General features: G+C 47.1%; 1 protein-coding gene across 3 annotated transcripts in view; it reads right to left on the bottom strand.

The window, feature by feature from the left end:
• Nucleotides 1-21,252, bottom strand: part of LOC128770123 (epidermal growth factor receptor substrate 15-like 1) — an 84,916-nt gene that overhangs the window by 28,918 nt on the left and 34,746 nt on the right. The window contains exon 24 of one of the 3 annotated variants that reach the window (XM_053884408.1): nt 8,749-21,252. This exon is cut by the window's right edge and continues 21,477 nt beyond it. The exons of 1 other annotated variant lie outside the window; for it this stretch is intronic. The gene's annotated coding sequence lies outside the window, so the exon portion shown is untranslated. Of the gene's footprint in view, nt 1-8,748 lie in introns of those variants that run through there. One more of the 3 variants, XM_053884409.1, reaches the window with a different exon arrangement.

The following is a 21,252-nucleotide window of genomic DNA, read 5'->3' as shown; positions in this document are numbered from 1 at the left end:
CAACGAAGGGGTGGAAAAATCTGAGTCTTCTTGAGATCTTTGGATGCGTTGCAGCTGTGCCTGGATATTCAGGGTCACATGACCTTACGTGACCTGATGCAGTGTTCACCACCACAAGTAGATAATCCAAGATGGCCTCCCCGAACGTAAACATGAAGCAGAAGTTTTGAATAAATAAGAAATCTGTTTTGGTGGAGGCACTATCTTGCACTCCGACCTGGATGAGTGGAACACGTAAATCTGTTCCTCTGGACTAGAATTGTGATTTCCAGTCAGTAAAGAGAAGCTGGTGACACAGAGCCAGACACGGAGGAGAAAGACCTGGACCTAAAAAGACAAGTTCCGACAGAGGTGGAGTGAGAGATGAGTGATGGTGGAGAAGTTTGGAGGCCAGGTTGGTCTGGACACGTACACGGTTCACGGATGCGGTGAGTGTGCCTGAAACTTGGCAAGCAAAGCCACAACCTGGGCGAAAGATTTGCCGTGAAATGAACCTGTGCCGCACGTCAGTCGGACGGGCCCTCCAGCATCCCCATGTGTGTCCGCAGGGGTGTCACACATGAGCGCCACGTTCACAGTTCAAGGTCGCCTTTGTTCCACACTGACGCGGCTGACTCATTTACTCAGGTGTGCTGCGCCAGCTTATCGCACAGTAAGTGCTTTTCAATGGGAATTTGTTCATTGTCACACAAGACGGAGCGCTACATGGGCCTTGGCATTTCAAAAGGGCCATATTTGAGGGCCTCCTCGCCGAGTGTTTACCTTCCCGGACAAATGAAGCCATTGAGTCGCTGAGAGCTGTGAATGAGCTCCTTCTGCACACATGAGCTTTTTGAATGCACATCAAAACAACCTCAGCAAACCCTGGGACACATTCCACAGGCGTCTAATGTGAGGGCAAATAGGCCACCACTTCAATAAAATACTTCTCAGATGGAATTGCATAAGTCGGCGAAGCCAGCGGGAGCAAACTCCGGCGCTTCACCTGAAGACCCGCAGGCTTGTTTGAAGAGAGAGGGTTTACTGTGTGTAAGCTTTTAGCAGCGGATGACAGAATACATGAGCCACCATCAAAGCACATGTTCTCATTAAAACATGGCGAGACAAAAGAGGAAAAAAAATCCATCCTTCTATTTTGACTGTCTTTTAAGGCCCAACAACAAGGCCGTCCTATTTTGATTCTGGAGGACCGGAACCCCCCCCCCCCCCCCCCCCCCCCCCCGCCGCCCTCTCCCCCGGACACAGTCACGAGCGCCGCGCTGTGAAACTCCAGGATCGGCAGCTTTATTTTTAGGGGCGCAGGCCTGGTGTTTGTGAACGAGGCTCGGCGAGCAGGCAGGGGGACTTGTCCATAAAATACTTTACTACTTCATTGTCCAGTTTGGGGATTTTTTTTTTACGGCCTGTGGGCGAGTTAAAAGCCCTCGCCGTTCCAATATTCTCCCAGAAAAGATTTGAGGCACACAGTGTTCTTTTACACCACAGGTGTAGCCAGTGAAAGGACCATTAAAAAAAAGCATTTCAACTGATAATTACATAGTAACAACGTTGTAATAAACGGTTGGATAGCCACTTCCTCTGGGACGGTGCAGAGGTGAGGTGAGAGAAATCACGCGGCGCCTGCTCACATTACTGGCCGCTGAGTGTCGCATGACATGTATAGAAGATGTTTCTCGCTCACAATGGAGCAGGGAGGGGCCATATTGTTTCTGGACCAGAGTCAAACAGGGCCAGGTTTTTTTATGACAAAGCCTGACACCAGTCATCGCAACAGACGTCCATGCTGAGGAATATTTCATCATAATTTACGCACTAGTTAGTGACCGGCCTTTAAAAGTGTCATTCGAAAAACTGAAGAAAAATGTTTCAAAGTTTTTGTTCTTATTCCTGGAGTTCAGCAAGCGGCGAGGAGACTCTCTCAACAAGACTCTACTGGTCCACCTTTTCAATCCTTACTCATCCAAGCCATTAAAGAGGAATTCAAATGCTGACAAATGTTGTGACTTGTTCCTAACTGTTGATCACACCTCTGGCAGAAGAACACGATGTAGCTACAGCCGTTTGACCGCGCATGAGGTTGTGCATGTGACCGGTTGGGCGGCACGTCGACACCTCGAATCTGCACCGACTTATTCACGGAAACCGCGGTGACATGACGGCGGGTACATGTGACGGAACAAAGTCAACTCGATACGACGATAGAAAAAGGTTGCAATAGAATGTTGTCTATCACAAACAGGTGGTTGAGATCCAACAAAGAAAACAAGGACACGCAGCAGGAGTCCGCCGCGGCGCGCACCAAGGCTCCCTCCTTGGTTTCCCTCCGTTTTCCATTGACAAGCTCCATAAAGCTTAGCTGTCCCCTGTTTTGACAACAACATGGAGCACTAGCTCATCACAAACACACAGTCCAGGATGTCATCAAAACAAGTCCAGCTTAACATCGACAGCACAACACAACTAGAGCCCCGGAGGCTCCGCCAGGATCCGCTTCCTTTGCCACCTACCACCATGTTTCTCCGTCACTTCCTGGTTCAGCATCTTCCATCGCCTCATGCAACATGGACTACCATGCCTTCAAGTATCCGCCATTATTAATGGTCAAAAACAGTGTGGACAGATTATTATCATAATAATTATATTATTATCATATTATTATTATCATAATTATGGCACGGGGAACCATTGTGGTCAAAATGAGGATTAAAAATAGATTTAAAATTGTAACCATGGCAACAAAACAATATGTAATTATCAATGAAGAAGATTGGCAATTGAACAACAGCCAAGCTAATGGGCGGTTAGAAAATAACCACGGTGGCTATAATAACAGCTGGTGAAGTGATGTAACGCAGCGCTAGTCACATGACCGCCGTGAGAAGAGCCGCCGGAGGAACAAGAGCCTGGCTGCTTCACAAAACCAACTTTTTCATTTCATGTCAAATTTTCATTTGCAAATATCCTCTTTTACTGAAATCCAAATCTGTTTGGCTAATTTCCAAATGTTTTATTTTTAGCTGTTTTTTAAATGACACATTAATGGTAACAGTCACGAGCATGTTCTTATGTATTTGATAAATGTTTCTATATATAAATATAACATTCATTGACACTGCATCTTATGCATCTTTACTTTACTAAAAAACATATGCTATATATATATATATATATATTTTTTTTTTTTTTTCATTGCTCCATTCTCAGCGTGATATTTAGCATAATGTTCAGGAATGAACGGAGCCCCTCCACCACTGAAAGAGGCCTGGTAATGTGGTGGTGACCACGGTGAAAGGCGATGAGGAGGATGTCCATGAAGAATCCCACCTGGAGGAGCCGCCGTCTCACACTGGAGCGGTGTTTTAATAACAAGCGCGATGGCTACTAATGCTATTATCATTCCTAATGAGCTGGGGGACTCGGGGTCCCCGGGGCCGACAGCTACGTTGGTGTTGAGGGGAGAAGACGGGGGAGGGCCGGAGCAGAGATGCTATCAGATGACGGAGCATTTACCTCCATTGATGTGTCTCGGGTAATTAAAGAGTTTGACTTGAGTGAGGTCGTCCCCCGACCCTCGCACTCCGCTCCGCCAGAATCACTCGATACGGCGCAAATCATTCGCTATTCCTCTCATGAGGAGCTGCCATTTTGCCTGGATTTAAGGGCCGCGCTTTGAAAGGCGACTCCCCGGCTGGCGCGCGGGAACGCCGCGCCTGGGGAAACCAGCCGGTTGCTCGCGGTAAGATGGGCAGCTTATCTGCGACGCATCTGCAGGGCCGCTTCAAAAGTCTGCAATTACAGGCTGCGACAGAGAAAGAGCTCCGCTGGCTGTTGGTGCTGTACCCGCTCAGACCCGGCCACGTTTGGGCCAGAGACTTTCAAATAATGACGATTTCAACTGAAACTTTAATGTGGGCGCTATGATGTGGTCCGTAACTATTTGCTCGGCAGTATCTTTGCTCCAGTTGTTGCTTAAAAGTACAACAATAAAAGGACTACAGAGGAACTCTTTCCAATCATAAAGCAACTATTTTAACTATTTACTGGCAAATAAAAGGACAATGAGCTGCAGTCTGGGTGTCAGGTGGTTTTACTGCGTGAAGCACGTCAACAGACGCACAGTGCCTGATGTGTTTGGGAGGGCAGTGAGTCACACTCTGAGAGGAGTCAGCTGGGGAACGGGCAGCGACCTGTTGGGAGTCCTCGCTCACGTGTAGCTGACAGGACAGGCTGAAAGAGCAGGAGGTCGACACAGTCAGGTGGGAGTCGCAGCTAAAGGGTCCGAACTGTTGATACAGGCCAGTGCTATTCAGTCATCAGCAGTAGAACAAATAAGAAACTCGATCAACTCTAAAGTGCTTTCAGTCTGGTACGGACGTAACTCAATATTAACTATTGAGCCGCTCGTCCTATTATCTTGTCGACTCCGCCACACAATAGCTCGGAGAAGCGAAACGCGACCTCTGTCACGCCAGACAAACATTTTTTGGGACAGATATTCTGCCATGTATTCGGTCATATGATGTCATTTCCTGTGGGGTTCGGCGCCGGCCGTCCCATCCAGCAGCACCTTCATTTCATATTTGTGTGGCTTTGAAGTGTCCGTGTGTGTGTGTGTGTGTGTGTGTGCAGCTCTTCAGGTGCCACAAATGAAAACGCGCAACAAAAGGAGGGTTTCCTGTCGTCCTGATTCCCATGTAACACAAAGCGGAGGGACAATAGCGACAGGCTCAGTCACCGTCATTGTCCACCGAGATTCACCGGCAGCTTCAGTTACAGCGAGGCTGCGGAGGTAACCTTGAGTTTATCGACGTGACCCCGAGTTTAAGATTTCATATCGCAGGCTCGGTTTCCAGCTGTTGTCGTCCCGTTTCCTGGGACACGGACGGAGAGGCCAGAACAGACCACAGGACTTCTGCTCAGGAACAGCCAGGAAATGTTTCATGGAAAATATCAATGTTGATTGAACTCTTCTCACTGTGGATGTGAATTTACCTGGCTGAACCCCAGTCGATCTTGTGAAGAAAAGCTTCATAACATGTTGCCACGTTGCACCGATTCCACCCAGTGGACAATGATGTTTGTCGATGATATAGTTAGATGTGAGCTGAGAGTAAGGACGAGATGATGGAGAGGTGGAGGTACCTGATGAGACTCAGGAGTCTGAGTCAGAAGAGTCAGAGAAGAAGATACTGAGGTGGTGTTTGGGAGGGACGAGAAGGGACTAGCAATGACCATCAAAGTTATTACTTTTTGTTTTGCTTGGGTCATGTACGTAAACACAATTTGCCTCTGTGTATGTGTGCGAGCTTGTATAGCTTAACCCTGTGGGGACCGACAAAAGGTCCCCACAGGGTTAAGCCTCAATTTGAGGATTAAAACTTCAAAACAACTGGGTCATTATAGTTGAATTTAAGTTTGGTTAAGGTCCTGGTTCAGGTGAGCTATGTGTTTTGGATGGTTAGGTTTAGAGGGAGAGGCTGGGTGAAGGGTTACGGCAATGAAAAGTCCACAAAAAAAAAACATAAAAACAGGACATGGGTGTGTGTGTGTGTGTGTGTGTGCCATCTTTTGTAGATAAAGAAAAGAAAAAATATCGGTGCAAATATATACAGTACATTATCAGAATATTTTTTAACCCATAAACTAAGTTTTCAAAGGCAAATGAAAGTGAATAGATACATAAGAGTTCAGAGAGAGTCAGAGTCAGGGTCGGGAACTTCCTTCTTAGTCGGTAAAATGGTGAAAAATGAAACGATGCCGCTCAAAACTGACGGCTACACAACAAGAAATGAAATAAATTCCTGTTAAGTTGTGCAGCGGTGGTGACGTCAGAGCTGTGGACCTTATTATAAGGCGTATTATGTGTTGTACAACACGCAGTTACGTAACTGAGGTGCAGCACCTGGAACAGTTCTTTAATTACTCACAAGCTAATCTGCAGCAGCACTGGTTCCTGGGCGTCACGACAGCGGCGGCGTCACTGCGACTGTGGGCTGCTGCGTCTGCCTCAGCCGCCTGTATTCCTCTTTTATTTGTCTGCAGCGTTTCTACCATTCCACCATGAGGAGGACCAGACAAACAGTTTGGGGCATCTGAAGTGAAAACGCCGACGTCAACAACAAACACATTCCTTCTGGCTGCACGAGAGCAGCCGAGCGGTTTCCCAGCGTGAGCCCGAGAGCGGCTCCGTGGAAACGAAAAACACGGATGATATTTGTGAATCGAATAAAAGAAGAAAAAAACCCATCCAGACCTGTTTCATGTTCGAACACATCAAACCACAAAGGCTGCGGAGAGCATGACTTCAGTGGGGACAGTTTAGGGAGAGTGTGCTGCCAGTCACTCCGGCGGAACATTTATGTAACCAAATGTCAGATTTCTGTCATAACTGAACCGACAGGTGATATTTCATTACACAACTGTCAACTTCAAAACCGCCGGCGAATATGGCAGCAGTCGGGTTTTTGATCATTGCCAAGATTAGCGCCGCGTCAGCAGTTTCATAAGCGCGGCGACGCGAGAGCGAAGAAACACGGCGATCGCCACCATGAGCAAACTAGTGTTGGGGGCACACTTCAGACCCAGGAGCAGGCCTCTGTGCTGGCAGACTGGTGCCCACGCGGGACAATGCAGGAGGCCCCCAGACAAAGAGGGGCTCCCGGGAACAATGAGGGAATAAAGTGACAATCAATGAGGGACAGAGCAGGTCTGAGCAGACGTCTGGACTGGGGATTTAACCAGAGGCCCCGGGCAGTCTTACCTGACCTAAGCCACCTGAGACCAGGGGGGGAGGGGCGGCGTCTTGACTCACCAGATCACCATCATAATACAGAGTCAAAGAAAAGTTTGTTTTTCTCATGAATTCCATAGATAGAAAATCAAATAGAACAAAGCCCACGAATAATTCTGAAGATTTAAATCAAAATATAATGAGAAATAACAGAACATATTCAAATAGTGAATGAATTCAAAACAAATGATTAAAAAAAAGTTTAAATTATAATGTAAACAACAAATCAAGTCAATTAAAACATATTTTATTGACTGCTTTTAATCAAAACACATGAAAATATTGTAAAAAAAAAAAAAAAAGAGGACCAGCAGAGAAATAACATAAAAAGTCAAAAAAAAAGTGTACTTATTTTTGATCAATTAAATATTCATCAATCTAATAAACATACAATGACTAAATCAAAAGACAAATTTCTGAAAATAAGCATCATATTTTTGTCAATAATAAACTGATGTGGGTCACTTAGAAATAAATAAACAAATGGGTGAAAATTTGCAATAAAACCTTCATATTGTATTATTGTTTTTCCTGCAGTAGAATGTTTAAAAGTTTTTCATACTTTCATCCTGCTGGTCAAGACTGAGGTAGCGAGGTGATGGCCAGGTCACATGAATGGTTATCGACTGTAACATTAAAAACCGACGATGTGAGGCTTTAACTGGTGATCCAGGCTCAGTTTCTTCTTCAAAACCCAAGAAGTGGAAGGAGAGCTCCGTCATCCGTGAGGGACTCAGACGCCGGTGCATCTGCTCACAGGCCTGGGAAAGTCTCAGTCAGTGACTCAGAGATGAGGTTTCCCCGGAATCTCGGCTGAAAGCCAAGAGCACTTTCAGCGGCTCTTCACAGTTGTCTGAGCTCATACTTGCAGGTGAATAACAAAGGCCTCACAGAAGTCATCAGCAGAAACAAAGCTCTCCCACCGCGACCTGCTGTTGCTGCCTTTCAGACACGATTACGACCGCCTGGGCCGGTTTGAAGTGAAGAAGTGAGGTCAGGTTTTCTCCCCTCACCGGAGGAGACGCGGGTCGGAGGCGACCAGGAAAACAACTGAGGGAAGCAAGGCTCCGCTGCAGCTGAAAGAGCCTGGTTCATCGACATGAAGCCGCAGCGATGGAGCTGCACCGGCGGCGTCGGCGCTCCGCTCCTGCTCCGACGGAAGCGTGAAAGACCAGCGCGACCTTCTGCCCCTCGTAAACGGTGAATCATTACAAGGCCATAAGAAGATTCCAGCTCACTGTACCAAATAAGCAGAAAGGCCTGTTAAGCGCAGGAAGGCTTTTATTCACCTGGTTCTGTCAACAGAGGAGCATATTAGCTTTATGATGTGCTCCTTAAAGCAGCCCAGTCGTCTCGGGTAACGTTTTACTGCGAGGCTGCAGCGAACAAGCGGCTTAGATCATTTTATTGCAGGTTTATGGCCCGCGGATGTAAACAAAGCATGAAAACACACTCTTGGATCCCAGTGGCCACGAGGCACAGCCTGTTGAATCCAGAGGAGATTTGAAGAGCTGACACTGGAATGAAATGTTTTGTAAACGTTTTTTGTGTAATGTTTTGAGACGAAGTATGGAAAATGGAAAAGAAATATTTGCATATGTTGAAGCCTTCTGTTGCTAAAAACACCAGTATTTTTCAGTATGTTAAAGCCATGACTGCTATCATCTGAAACAGGTTAAAAATGTTTTGAATAAAACACAGACGATAGAAGATTTGACATCACAATGCGAATGAAAACTGAAAACATGTTTTACTTTGTAAATATAAAAAAATTACAATTCTAAAATATATATCAATGGGAATCATTATACAACAACAATAATAATAATTGTTATTATTATTATTATTATTGTTATTATTATTATTGTTATTGTGATTAAAAGTAAAAAAAACAGCGATTAAATAAAAGAATTAAATACATGATCTAAGATAAATAATACAATAATAAAGACCCTCAACGGTATTTTTACTTTGACATATTTTAATATTTTCCATCCTACTGGATAAGTTACAGGATGATTGACTATAATTTCTACCATTAAAAATAATCATCTAAAATTGAAAAATTGTTTTGTTGCATCCATTGAAACTCGCATCAGAGCTGAAACTTCTCCACACGTTACTCGCCTGCTGGTCATTCTCCTCATAAATCCAGTGTTTAGAATGATGCACAGAATATTATGGAGAATATTATGTTCAAATAAAAAACACCATTACAAACACGCGACAGCACTGAATGGAGCCCAAATCGACAAAACAGCATAGCGGACGTGTCACGTGACTCAATGTCCCACCTGACACCCGACTAAAAACCCAAATACGCGACCTATGCTGAACACACACACGGTGTGGAAACACCTTTACAACCACCGCACGCCTACACACTCGACAAACATGTCTGAAGCTGATTTATTGCTGTTAACAGGGCACAAATGTGAGCTCCTATCTGCACTGTCATCTCGCTACCGTGTGTCCGCCACCTATAATTCCAACATTAGTCACTTTGACTCATTTGAAACGAAGCCTCCGACGCCTTGACCGGGAAAACAAACAGCCCTGACACTGAACAATCAGCTCCAGCTGTCAGATACAGCGACACAAAACAGGCCACTGCATGAGAAATGCTCCCATGAAGCGGCGATTTTTCTTTGAATCCGTGGCTCTGTTGACTCTTTTGGGGTGATCACAGCAGCTTTCTAAGAAAATGCCTCCCAGAGAAGTCGCCATGTCGAGGCTGTCAGCGCCTCAGGGGTCAGGCGGGGGTCACGCTCCAGGTGAGGGGAGCTGCTGAGTGAGGTCAGCGTAAACCGGGATTAACCCAGGTCGGCCAGCGGGTCACGGCGGCGCTCCCGCGCCTCACTCATCGCCCCTGTTTCTCCTGCTTTTGTCTGAGCAGCATCTGAACTATTCCAGTCATCTCGAGAGCTCCTCTGGTCCACTGTGTGTGAAAACTGGTGCGACTGGAGATGCTGGAGGTCTCCGGCGATTCATTCCTCGGATGCCTGGGGATGATGGGATCCATTTGACTGGCTGACAAACCACCACAGGTATCAACTAAACACACAGCAAACACCTGAAGGGATTAGAGCCTGTCACGTATCTTCTGCTTCCTTCACACACAGGTAACCAAGGGACCTGTGTTGCGCAGGGGTCCCAAAGCCATGACAGATGGAACTCACCATCCTCAACACAACAGGGCAACGCCTTCTATGGTAAACAGGAAGTTCTGCAACAATAAAATCCGACGACAGAAACGTCTTTGAGTTTCATTCATATCCGGCGCAGAGGTGGCGGGTCCAGGGGCCCCCACGGAGACAGAGACACAGCTCTTACGCTACTGACGCGTGTGACCGTCACTTCCTGCGCTCACGTCAGGTGCACCATCAAATCGTTCCAAGCAGCGTGTGACGGAATCTGCCGTGTTTTCAGGTCGCTCAAGGTTTTCAGACAGAGCTTTCGTGGTTAGCAGCATCCAGCGTTCAGATTTATTTCACATTAAAAGTTCCTGGCAGTCACCCTGAACTTGTCCTGAGGACGCTCCGGCTCTGGCCACGGTGACCGGCCCGGCCCAGCACATGCTTTCACTGAGGATCCTGGGCCATAAACCGCGCTAATGAGAAGCCGCTGCAGCCAAGTGCAGCTATCCGTCACTCACTTTAGGTTTATGGCCTTTTTTTCCTGTGTCGCAATAAAACAGTCCTAGAAGTGACTTTAGGAGCCACAGATAAGACCTGTAATCTTTCTGTATCAGCAGCGGCGGCGACTCCGTGGGGCTGTAACCCTTGGTCGGGCACCAGCGAGCGCCCGCCGCCCACGCACGTCCACAGCATGGACCCGACACACGCAAACTACGCCGACTTAGTCATGGAGCACTTACAGTGAGACTCCACAGTAGTTACAGCTAATATCCCAGGCTTGTGGGAACCATGGAGGGGACACTATAATGAAAATGTGACGCCCAATTTCTCCTCGGCGGTTCTCCGGGGTAGCTCACATTTCATCGCTCAAAATTCTGCACCGCCATGCAGCGGATTTGTGCGTAAAAACTGGAGAAACCGCGTGAGCGCATGAACAAATACTAGCTTGCTCAAGCTAACACAACACAGGTGCTTTCCATCAGCAAACATCGTGACTCGCATACTAGAATCAGGAGAGGCACTTGGCGTGAATTGACGCCTGATCTGAGCTAACAGGTTCTGATGCATTTCCGCGGTATTCTGTGGCGTGCTGTTGTTTTTCACTTGGGGTAACAGGTAGTCGACTCGGAGCATGAGAAAATGTCGACTCCTCTGGAGCCATCCTCCCCGAGTGTGCCGTGAGTCATGTCAGCCAGGGCTCACACTTGTCTGCGGTGACTCATCGGCGCTGGCACATGGGTGTCCACGGCACGTGGATAGGCAGCGTGGGGGGGCAAGTCCAGGCAGCGCTGCCATCCAGCCCTGCAACCATTCCTCACCGAAACAATCATTCCCATCCTTCCATTTTTCACTGCGTCTGAAAAGACTGTTCCCCTCAGAGACAGGATCCTGCTCATCACATGACCCTATACTTCAGTCATTAACAGCCCAGAGCAAACAGCAACTGAGTCACTGAGTCAACATGCTAGTTCTAGTCGTTGGCTGAGAACAATTCACGTCTCCTTCTCCAAATCCAGCGCTCAAGAATGTCCAGGTGGAGGAGCGTTGGGCTCCTTCAAAAATAAATCATTAAGTTTTGCAGAGTGAGTCACGGCGCCAATCTTCTCCTGGGTATCGGAAATAGCCGATATAAACAGTGTTCCACTGGAGCTTCTGCTTCCCACATGTCGACTATTTAGCTGTGTTAAAAGACGCTATCGGAGTCACCAGAAACAAAACAATTGTCAATTGGCTGCTTTCTCCAGAATCTTCCAAAAACCAGATGGACAAGATGCTAATGCTAAAATAGAGACTGATTCCATTTAGACTCCTGTGGCAAAAATTACATTTTTGGCATCACTTTTCGGCATGTATTGAGTCATATCACGTAAAAGAAAGACAGAGATCAGGGTTCGGTAAGCCACGGCGCTCCTTCTATATCCCCCCATCCAAACCCCCATGTGGAACGCTACACGGGAAGGAAAATGTTTTGTACTGCAATTATTATTTTCTCACTTCTCTTTTGCACAACTTTATTGTAGTTTTGAGTTTCCAGAGAAATCCTCAGCTTCTTTGCCTGAGCTTGCTTGATAAAAACAATGATTCTTTCGCACTTCACATTTTGGAGTGCGTTTATTTTGTCGTGCATTTAGTTTAGTAGTTTTGTAGTGAGACGTCATGTTAGCCGTTAGCTCTGTTAGCTCTGCGGTGCAGACAGTCTTTGGCCTGGTGGCGGCTCCCACAAGGATCCTGCCCTCCCTCCCTCCATGGTTCTGTGGTGAAAGTGTGTGGTCCAGTTAGAGGCGCATCAGCTTTAAAAACAGCTGGAAGTTGCACATGTGAGCGGCTTCTTGGCTGTGAGCGTGTGAGAAGAGGAGCGCGGCGCACCACAGCAGCGCTGCTTTGACTGAGGGACGGATCAACACACTGGAGCTCTACAGTAGAGTGGAGAGAAAGAATGGCAGCCAATCCATGGGATCATCTCCTCACCTTGGTTGCTCCTCAACACCTTCTCACTGTCATGATTCCATGGCATCATATCGCCCGCCTCTGACTCCAGACACATGAGGTGAAGCCGGATCATTTCCCCGCAACACACCTGACAGTCTCCCGGTTGAAGCACGCAGCATTACAGGGGGTCAGGACGGGTCGTTTACTGAGGATTAGACTGAACTTCAGACAACTGAAAGAGCCGTAATCACGTCTTGTTTCTGGAAAATGCAAACCCACTTATGAGTTTCCTCTCGGCAGCAATACACGGAACATATTCCGCATTGATACTCAGTCTTGGGCCAATATTGACAGTGCTTATGTCAGAACCCAGTGAGCCACTTTCTGTTTGTTTGTCCTCGTAGTTCCAAGTTTGCAGAAGTAAGCCGCGCACCTGTCGCCCCTGCAGTTATAAAGGCTTTGCATATCCTGCCTCCCCTTCGAACCGGATTCAGAGATCTCTGTTTGTAGCAACACCTCACCATCTCAACCATGTCTCTGAATTCCTGCCTGAATGAAAGCACCCTTCATTCAGTTGACATTTGAAATGGTTCCTGAGCCAGACTCACTCTGACTGGAGAACATTCAGTTCCCCGTGTTAATGGGAGAGTGAATGATACCAAGGAATGTCACACATCCAGCTGAGGCTCGCAGGCACCCAGAGACGCTGAATCAAACCTCACCTTCACCATGTGCTCTGGAGCTTAAATATTTTAATGACACTTGGCTTGTTATGAAACCGGCAGAAAACTATTACAAAACTGAACGGCAGCGTGGCGGTGGCTTCCATCCCTTCACTGTGACGCTACAAATGGTGCTATAAACGCTGCCACTCGCTTCTGGATGCTTCCACAGCGTCAACAGATGCAGGCCACTGCCTCGAAAATCTCAGGGAAAATGTGTGCAGAGAGGGTCGAGACACAGATGCTAGCCAAGCCATCGTGGCGGAGAATCATCTGCTCAAACAGAGGGCATGTTTCCACTGGAAACAGGTGTCGAAACACACCGATGCTGCATCTTAGAAGCTGAGATTTCCACTGTGATTTGAGATCAGACGCTCATTCTGAATGACAGAGTTACAAAGTTCTAAAAAGAAGAATGAAAAGAACGATGGATGGAAAGAGAAAATACCTTGGGAAAAAGCGCCTTTTTTAAATCACAAAGATCAAAATCATGTTTTAGCCACAGTTCTGTTGCCACTTTCACGACTTAAAAAGCTCAAGCATTATTCATCCTCTGTACAGGGAATCAAAATAAAGCAAAGAACTTTTTTTAATAATGTCACCAAAGTCACCAAATTGTAACTTTAGTCAATTGAAAGAATGCAAGAAAAGTGTGACAGACTGAGTCTGTCAAATAATTCCTCGTAATTGTGGCCTGCTGCTCCTCATCCCACCGTCCACAAAGGAGGAGAGGAACCACAAAGAAAGTGGGCCGTCGAGGCCGTGTTAGTCTGAGGGTGTTTGGGAAAAGAACCTGTCAATGTGATGATCTTACGCAGGTCAGTGAAGCCACGCTCAGGCGCAGTGCTAAAAACTATCCAGCTCTGGCAAGTCAGGAAAAGTGGATATAGAATATCTGCTGCCAAAAAGCCGTTCCACTCCAGCTATGAATTGATGGAGGCGACAAAGGGAGGTCTCAATGTGGGACACGTGTTCCGCTGCAGATGAACCATCTGCTGCCGACATCCGAGCTCGTAACAAGTGGACCACTTTCCCGCCTCAGATTTACGTGCGATCCCTCCAGACAAAAAGGGCTGACGCTCGGGAACCGCGCTTGTGGCCGGTGAGACTGAGGAGGTGGAGGGGATGAGGTCCTCGGGGTCGCGATGTGGTCACTAAACCGGTCCACAGCTACGAGGTCTGAGCAGAGCTTTTCCTTATTTTCCACCTCAGGGTCGCGTAAACACCAGCGCCAGACCTGAGTGGGATCAAAGTGCTCATTAAAGAAGCCCACAACCCTGAGAAATGGCAGAGCAAATAGCAGCTCTTGGTGGCAGGAGAAAACTAAATTTGGAACAAGGCAGTGCATTCACTTCCCTGGAATGGAGTGTCTTAGGCAATTGCCATTGAGCAACGGCAGTGTTTGCAGCAGTTTTTTTTAAGCGACAGTGGCCTGCGAGCTGAAAAACAGGGTCAGCATTTCCGCCATGCGACGCACGACGCCATGGTTCAACAAGTGAAAGTACAGAAACCATTTCAATGATGAAAAATAAACCCAAAAAATGCTATGTTATGTCACTGTGTCCAGCACACTTCTCGCCCGAGGTAGCTGGGATAGGTTGTGGCCCCACCCCCCGATCACGTAAAGAGAGTAGGCGGAAGAAAAGGAATGAATCCATGAAGAAAGACCGTAATTATGTTTTGTAATTTTCCTTTTGCGTGTTTGTTAGCGAAACAAAGCCAAATGAATCAGAAGTATTCTCTCAGATTCGTCACCGTCAGACCAGTTTTTTATGATGGTGAATTGCACACACATACACACAAAAAAAGACAAGTGTGTGGACAGCAGGGGGCGCAGCACAGACGGACAGTGAGCCTTTTTCCGAGCTTCTTTGCATCCACTTTGCGTAGCCATGAGAAGTTAGAGTCTAGCTGCTATCAGCCAGCCAGATAAGCTAGCTAACAAGCTAGCTAACCTTAGGTTAGGCAGCAACAGGACACAAGGCCGCCAGAGGGAAACCGGAGCTGAAGATGACGTCGAGTTACACGATTGAAAGATTCACCAATGGACATCGAAGATGTTTTTAAAGAACTGCAACATGAGCTAGCAACACAACTCCCAATGGGTCAAATAGGGAGTGTTTACAAGTGCACTTCGGTATCAACGTGTGACTTTGGCATCACTCGTATAATGCAAGTATAATGCTCCACTGAATATTGTACCTTTCGCTGCATATCCTGACGGCGTGGGCTGCATGTCACGCGAGAGAAAGAGGTTAGCCATGAGAGGGCGCTAACTTCGCTCTGCATACTACCATGTGTCACTCGGCATATAAAATGCGCTCCAGTCACAGTGACTTCTACGGAAGCCCCTGTTCCAACCCGCCATGTTTGGAACGTCACAAAGGGGAAACACCTCTGTGTCAACATGCGACATGGACAGCTGCCTTCGTCATCAACGTAGGACGGAAAAGTACACTTGGAAATAGTCGCCGTTCGAGTGAGAATGGGTTATACCTAGTCATCAGGAGGTACCACAGCCTGTGTAGGACCCGTCAAGGTCATGACAACAATTCCGAAAGCTTGTTGTTTTGCTGTGTAACTGATGGTTGGCAGTGCGAACAGTTACATTAAAATTAAAAAGGGAAATTTTGTAAGAGAGACACTGGATTGTGTTACACTAAATAGATTTACCATCTATACCAGGATAGCGCTAATGAAAAATACCCCAAAATTTGGGGTACCACTACATTGTGCACAGTTTGTTGAGCTCAAGGCACCAGCATCATCACTGTGAACAGGCGAATGGCATCTTCCTCCCATTGCTCTGAGATGTTTCTGCTCATTTAACAATTTCCTCCTGCCGACCTGAAGTTGTGGACATGCAGTGTTAGTGCCTGTAACAGAACACTGAGGCGTGTGTAGAGCCGGACAGGAGTGCGATTCATTGCTGGCTGTGGATTTAAACAGATTTTTTTTTTTTGTTACTCGATGCAAACAAGCGACTTTGATGTGGGCTGAAAAACACAAAAGCGCAATTACGCAGGGCCACGTTCGTACTGGCTCATGACAGAAACGCAAACAAAGGCTCCCGGGACAATAGGTCATCCTGTTCCGCATGTTTGAATCGAAGCACTGCGGTGTAAACAGATGGAATCTGGAATCATCTGTTGATCCAGATTTCTATTTGAGTCATTGTGATTATGGCGCTCCGCCGAGGCTCGGTAATTACAGACCCGCTCCCTTCGGTGGGGAGGTTGGAGTGCGGTTATCAGCATGTGTGTGAAAAGCTCGTGAGAAGGGAGGACGCTGGAGGACTTGCCGCGCTGGACCAGCCCCTCACGTCCACGGTAAAGGTCGATCAGCAGTCATAACTCCACCACTGAGACCTGGAGCAGCACCACTGGAGGGCGTCACGTCCACCGCCGACAGTTAGTCAGTGAGGAACAACGCTACGTACATCAAGCTGTCAGCACAATTTATAGCTTTTCCATTTCATGCCCATTTGAACACTGAATCTTCCTGGAAAGCACAGCTGGGTTCCTAGGCCCTAACTTTGTTGAAATCTTTCTCTAGAATCTAGGCCTGGAACTTTGAGGTACAGTGGGGTTTACAACAATTGTTTAGCTCAGGATATACGTCCCTTCTTCTCCACAGTCTGCCAATCGGATCTGTCGGCTGTGCCGTCATCATCCAGCGGCAGGACACAGATTTCGCACCTACATCAGCAAGGAACATTTAGTATTCCAATCTAATCGGATTAAGTGCAAACATGAAACCTCCTCAAGACTAATCTGTGACACCCTGCCTCTATTTTTTTGGAGAAAGCAAGTCCAGATGGTTTGGGCCGTCATCATTTGGAGTTTCTACAGAACCATCCAGCTGTGCCGGATCTTCAAGGCTCTGGAGATCCAGAGTTGCTGAAGACCTTGTTATTCAATGAGCATCGGTCTTTTTCATATTAAGCTAAATCTCTTGACCAATGGGTCCAAGCTGAATCTTATGGCAACACTGTAACTGCTGCAGCAAGGTCGCAGGTTTCAATCCACCTGGAGGAAACTATGGCAAAGCTGGGTCTTTCTTTTCCATTTGTCTCGACAGTCCAGAAACACAGAGGTTAATTTAAGTCCCTTAATTGTCGGTGTGAGTGAGAGGTTCTCAAACAACTAAGTTTGAGTGTGAAGAAGGTCATTGTTTTGAAGTACATGTCAGATAAGTCAAATTTCTGGTCTACGTGAAGGGAAACACAAGTTTTTGAAGATGAACCTTGTCCCTTTAAAATCCCATTTGACAACAACGTGGTTTCAGCTGTCATCCTTCACGGGATATTAAAAACAGTAGCTGTTTGTTTTATCCAAGCAGATACTTTCTCCTCCACTTGTGTCAAGCGAGCGGCCAAAAAAGACTTGCCGTTTCCTGCGACTCGTTCCGAGTAAAAAAGCCTTTCCAAAACCACATTTCAGCTGGAATTCTGACTCTCCAGAGAAGTCATCAGTCAAACAGAGGACAGCAGTGAGTTGTACTTTCTTTAAGCTCCAGAGACAGCATCAGCGGGTCGCGTTTTAAGTGCAGATAGCAATATTCCCAGCCGGGGCTGAGACAGGCCAAACGCGGGATGATGAATTAGGCCATTCACCACCTGAATTCATACAGACCTCTGTGTGTTTTGTCACATGAAAACACACTCTTTACCTCGGCCCAAGTATGTGAAAACAGAGGAAATAGCTGAAAGAAAAGGTGTCATTTTCCTCCATGTGAAAGCCTGTGTGTGTGTGTGTGTGTGTGAGCGCCACGGCCAGCGTGTGTGAGAAGCGCGTGGAGGGAAAGCGGGAAAAGGAGTAAGAGTAGCTGCGCTCTTATTTGCTGATCTCAGCTGATTCTGTTTTCCCGTCCAGACGGCAGACATTCCTCCAACCTGTGGCTTCAGTCAGAGAGAGAGACGTTTGGGTTGCAGCAGCGATTCGATTAAAGATAAACAGCCCTGACTCTGACTCTGCGTCTGCCACAGAAACAGGTGGGCGAGCAGGGAAGCGGGGAGTCATAGGACTAATGGTGGCGGGGTTTCTTTTATATTCTTGTATGAGCGTTTCATTTGTTTCACTCCTAATGTCCACATTTAGTTCCATGACAGAGGCTTCACAGCGTCACCGACCCAAACACATCTCTAGAAAGAAGAAGTGGTAAACAAAGAAAATCCAACAGAATTAAGTTTGCATAAAATACAGTGCGATTCTGACAAGGTTTTAATAAGTGGGTCAAACGCCGGCGCCATCTTGTGACATCACTGAAGGTACCAAACACCGGTGCGCTGAAGCGGTGGAAGTAGCAGCGATATGGGCCAATAATGAGGGATGTGTCAGGAAGAGGAGCAGGTCCATGTAAACAAATTCCTTGTTTTTATTCCAACCACCAAGCGACAAGTTGGACTATTGTGAGCGGAAGAAGTGAAGCCACATGACTGAGCAATCTAGTGGGAGAGACAACTCTACATCGCCCCCTATGTCTTGATATTCGCCGGGCCCGAAGTACAGTATATGACGGACCTATCTCCACCAAAAGTAACAACTCATTTTCAGCCAGTCCAGTACAGGAAGTGGATTTTCCTTTGCATCTTTAGCCGCCTAACTTTATTTTGAGCCTTCCATCACGCTGTAGTTATGCCAGCCAATCAACAGACACAGCAGTCGAGGTTTATACAAACAGCAAGATAAGAACCATTCCTCCTAATGAGGACCAAAGAATTTGGAATTCTTTTGTTGCGGATGACAATAAACTGTTTTCCAGAGAGTCCGTCAGAGCCAGCATTAAAAAGATCTAAAGATATTTGCAGTGAAATATGACAGACGGGATGTCGTGAGCTATAAAACAACACACAAATAATCCGCTTATTTTTCCGCATCAGAGTGAAGCTAGCGCTAACAGCTCGTGTATTTTGACAGTCGCTGGCCGGTCCAGCCAGTTTGTCCTGAGCAAACCCTGCAGCTGGCACCTGAGAACGACAGCTCGGATCCGAGGGTTGAGAAAGCGTGTGTGGACAGAATGCCTTTCCCAAAATTCTCTCACAAACATCAAAAGGGGACTTGTGGTTTCTTTCCGTTTGTCTGGCCGTAAAAAAACAACAACAAACCGTGGAAGGGCCAGTGAGCGCGCCGACTAACTACAGGCTTGGTCGTGATAGCACGAGCGATCGGGGGCGAAGTGGTCAGTGCTGGATCTATAAGCTGGCATGTGAACGCCGCAGGAGCCGCGGTCACACGGTGAGTGCACAACATGGCAAAAATGAGTCAGTTCGAAGGGCTTTCTTTTGAGCTGCGGGTCACTCTCCTCACACACACACACCTCGCGTCCACGACGGCCTCACTTTTTCCGCCACAGGGGCCACAAAGGTCAGGGAAACACTGGCGAGGTTTCAGCGCGCTCACCCTCCCCTCGCATTCTCTGCGCCTCGACAGGCCACGCTTTGCTTTACTATCAACAGGAAACATCTTTTGCGGTAAAGGAAGCGTTACTCTCTAATTGGCCTGATGTGATTCAGTGACCAGACCCTTCTCAGCCAATGGGAGGGGGGTTATTTTGGGAGGGGTATAAAAGGGAGAAGAGGTCTTTGGAGAAGGCTTAGACAGCACAAACGTCTGGCTCTGACAACTCGCCTCGACAGCGCGCGCCGACGCATTACTGGGCAACATCTGGTTTCGTTGTTGTTTCATGGATCTCATAACACATCGCAAAACCACAGTCTAAGCAAAAGAAAAAAGGGGGGAAACCCGGCTTGCAAAATAACTGACCTCATTATGAATCTCCAGACTTGGCACATGCATTTCTCCTCACACAGTTTATGAACACGGAGAAATGATCCATGTATCCAGTAGTCTGCGCTGCATCCGGTCATAAATCAACGCGAAGAGGGAACGATCGCAGCGAGCTGGAATAGATGTCAATACTGTCATGTCTGACATTTGTCTATTCAGCAAGTTTCCATTTTGCCTTTCTCCAGCCAGTTGGCAGTGGTCAGTACCTATCGACATAGTCTCCTGCATCCATCCATCATCTTCCACCTGTCCAAGGTAAAGAGAGAGCAGCAGGCCAAAAAAGCTTCAGCTCAAGGCCTTGTTTTTGACCTTCTCAATTGAAACTTACTCACTCCTGACGCACCATCCTCTAATCTTGGCCAGAAATAGGGTCAAACATAGAGGCGAACATCTGAGCGAGTGGGTATCGATATTCTCACAGCGCCCCCTACAAGACATCCTCTGGCACACGACACTTCTCCCAAGTCGAGCATCCCTAAGTTGGCTGATCCAGGGAAGGGCAGTTGGAACACATCCTTAAAACTAATACATCTATGAAGGCACCTGTGAGGAACTTCAGATTGTCCCTCAGACAGGCAGCCACTTGGGGGCAGCGCTGAGAGCAATTGCAGGTTAAGTGCCTTGCTCAGGTACACATCAACACATCTGGAGCTGGGATCCACCCGGCAACCTCCCGGTCACGGGCGACCGTCCATTAGCCATAGCCTTCCAACACTACATCAACAGTTCACCGTTTATTTTCTTTGTGTAGTGAAGGCCTGTCCTGTGGAGTCGACTGAGAGGTACCTGCCCGCGGGAATCGCAGATTCCTTCATTACCTTCACTAAGACGATGATTTTCAAATATTTGTGATGAGAAGAAAGGAGTCATACTGATCCTCAATGGTTCAAGCTTCTTATTAAAAGTGTGGAATCTGAAGTATGAAGTTGCTGAATGAAGCATAAGCTAGCTATTCTTTGAATGGCTAGCGCGAGCGCTCGTGTCTAGAATGCACTTCTTTAACCGTGTAAGTGGGGATTTGTACCTTTGTATCGTCATCCTGAAGGATGACGGAGTTCATCAACTCACTGTTCGGCATGATCTGCTGTAAAAGCCGAATTAATGAGGCAGTGAAACGTTAGCGTTGACAAGCGTCTCTGATCGTCAGGCAGGATCAAAGGCAGACGCTACCAAGGACTGTACGCAAGATACAAGCGGCCGAATAACGCTGGGAATAGATAGAGAACGTATAAAGCAACATATAACTTAGTTGTGCAACTAGACCGAGTCTTCTCAGCTCTTTCTGTACGGAGCCAAAAATACCACCAGAGCGAGGGTGACATTAGCGACAGGGAGCTATGACGGAATTCCCTGATTAGTGAGTTACCACAGGGAACAAAGGGCCT

The sequence above is a fragment of the Synchiropus splendidus genome, chromosome 13 (genome assembly GCF_027744825.2).
Source record: "Synchiropus splendidus isolate RoL2022-P1 chromosome 13, RoL_Sspl_1.0, whole genome shotgun sequence".
Taxonomy (NCBI): domain Eukaryota; kingdom Metazoa; phylum Chordata; class Actinopteri; order Syngnathiformes; family Callionymidae; genus Synchiropus; species Synchiropus splendidus.
Note: the sequence above shows the minus strand (reverse complement) of the source record. Positions and strands in the feature narration are given on the sequence as shown.